At 43.2% G+C, this 2,701-nt stretch overlaps 1 long non-coding RNA gene across 1 annotated transcript; it reads right to left on the bottom strand.

The window, feature by feature from the left end:
* Positions 1-224: 224 nt before the first annotated feature.
* Positions 225-1,343, bottom strand: LOC125217809. The gene is made up of 2 exons (XR_007175816.1): positions 1,287-1,343; positions 225-369 (listed from the first exon to the last, which is right to left on the bottom strand). It is a non-coding gene; the product is annotated as an uncharacterized LOC125217809 (long non-coding RNA).
* Positions 1,344-2,701: the final 1,358 nt, after the last annotated feature.

The raw sequence follows: 2,701 nt of genomic DNA, 5'->3' as shown, positions 1-2,701 counted from the left end.
CTGTCTCTTTTCACTTATAGACAATACATTTTCCTCACCAAGTACTTCTTTTTTCCCTTCAGCCATAATTGTCACGACCGCACTTTCTAAGGATAGAAAGCCCGGTTGATCGTGACTAGGGGAGGATGAAAGAAGCGGGGAAGAAAGGGGAAAACTGTGGCACAACTGAACTTGAACTGAAATAACTTGGAATATATATATAAATCAGAGTGCATGGTACAAGAGAATGAAATCTCGACTTTTACATTGCAGCGGAAGAGTCAAGAGCAGATGACATCGTGTATGGAGACACGACGCATCCAAGTACTATTCTATCGAAGGATCTTCATCGTCTATGCTCAACACCGCCCGCCGTCATCACTGCTCAACCTGCACATTTTTAAAACATATGCAGGGCTGAGTACTTGGTGTACTCAGTGGACACGTGCCGAAATATTTTTTTACTAAAAACTGATTTTGTCAAGTCACTCCTAAGTAAACTCGGGATTTTAAGTGAAAGATCCGAGAACACTAAATCATTTTCCTTGTCATTATCAAAAGCGATCTGCTGTTCTATTTTCCTGGAACTTATGCCATATCTGAACTAACTCCTGGTGAAACGAAGTCACAAACTCCTGGTGAAACGAATTCACAACTCCTGGTGAAACGAATTCACAAACTCCTGGTGAAATGAATTCACAACTCCTGGTGAAATAAATTCACAAACTCCCTGGTGAAACGAATTCACAACTCCTGGTGAAACTAATTCACAAACTCCTGGTGAAATAAATTCACAAACTCCTGGTGAAACGAATTCACAACTCCTGGTGAAATAATTCACAAACTCCTGGTGAAACGAATTCACAACTCCTGGTGAAACTAATTCACAAACTCCTGGTGAAACGAATTCACAACTCCTGGTGAAACTAATTCACAAACTCCTGGTCTAGTAGGGACATCGCCCTTGCTAGACAATCAGATAGGCAAAGTTCAAAACAAAACATGGCTTGACATAACTTTCAAAAACTTCCTTTCCTCATAAACATTTTCGACTAAACTCATTTCTATCGGTCAAAGCCGAACAAAATATCAACGAAGGCTGACAGTTCACAAGCACCCGTAAAGCAACACATAATGTCACATAACTAAATAACATCACTTTCACTTGATGTAAATAGCACTCATCATAAATTATTGTTCATGAAACTGTAAATGTAAACTGTACTTTTCATATCACCTTGGCACTCTTCATAAAAACCATACTTTAAACATAAAAGCAACAATCGTATCTTAAATAGAAAGCCCACCTCGTTCGCTTAAAACTCCTTAAATTGATTTTTCCTCACTCCGCCTTTACTCGCAGAGATAGCCTTTTGAAAGCAAACAACGTACTAATAAGACTCAAGAAGTTCTCATACTTATAGGAATGCATGCCCCTAATTAATTCTCTTATCCTTCGTTCACTTCTAGGAAATTTTTAGAAACTTGCATATTAATTAAATCGGGAAATTTAATTAATAGCACTTCTTTATTAAACTTAATTATTTTCGTGGCTCGAGAACGTCGTCTCTCTTTCCTCCTATTTCCTTAGCGGCCGTCCGAGGCGTCGCGGGGCGACGCCGGTCGGCTTTCGCGTCTCCCACGACTACTTTTCTTCTCGGAAATCTAAATAAATTATTTGGAAATTTATTCCTCGACCTTCGGGCTCCAACTCAATATTTTCCATCTTCGGAAACTTATTAAATTATTCGGGAATTAATTAATTGAGCTCCAACTCAAGTCCTTAAATTAATCCCATCCAACAAATAACTTCTTAAGTCCAAAATTAAGAGTTCTCGGCCCAAACAGTAAATCCATTGGCCCACTAATTAAATAGAAATCCCTCAATTAAAACTAGAGTCCAATATTTTATAATCTCTAGGCCCAAATCTCCCTTTTATTTAAATACTTACGACCCAAACTTAATTAAATAGGGACCCAACAACAATCATTTCTTTGGCCCAACCTCTTAATCAATTACTAAGGCCCAAACATAATATTACAAAGTCCAAATCTAGACTCCCTTCCATCCATCGGTCAAACTCTCTCTTTCTCTCCTACATTTCTCAAAATCAAGAATTGGGGAAAACCAGATCGGAGAAGAAATGGCGGTGCCTCCTCCACTCTCCGCCCCGCGACCTCTCCGGCGAATCGCCATCTCCGGCGTTGCCGGAGCTCCCTCCTTCTTCTCCTAAAACCCTTTCTCTTCTCATCATTTAACCCCACAGTAAATCCCCAAATTAAAATCACATCGAAGAACCCGGCGGCGTCTCCTCCTCGTGCTCGCCGCTGCTCCGGTCGGCGCCTCCTCTGCGTCGCCGGCAGCGCATAGCACGCACCGCCGCTGCTCCATCGTCTTCTCTCTCCATCCCTTCTCTTCCTCGGCGGAATCGCGCCTCACCTGCGTCGCCGGGCGAACTCGCCTCAGCGTTCTCCGACGAGCGCTCTCCGTCCAGCGCCGGCGTCCTCGGCGAACCCAGCAGTAGAGAGGAGGCATCGCCTCCTTCTCTCTCTCTCAGCCGCGGCCTGCAGCTGCTCCGCGGAAATTTTCGGACTCCGTCGACGCTCGCTCGTCGCCCGGCAGCCCCTCCGCCTAAGCTAAGCTTCCTCCCCTTCCCCTTCTACTCAATTTCTACAATAAAAACAAAGCTTTGGGGCTCTCTAGTGCTTATTGATTCGAAAC

The sequence above is a fragment of the Salvia hispanica genome, chromosome 4, assembly GCF_023119035.1.
Source record: "Salvia hispanica cultivar TCC Black 2014 chromosome 4, UniMelb_Shisp_WGS_1.0, whole genome shotgun sequence".
In the NCBI taxonomy this organism is placed as follows: Eukaryota; Viridiplantae; Streptophyta; class Magnoliopsida; order Lamiales; family Lamiaceae; genus Salvia; species Salvia hispanica.
The sequence above is the reverse complement of the archived record's forward strand: the minus strand, read 5'-3'. Positions and strand labels throughout refer to the sequence as shown.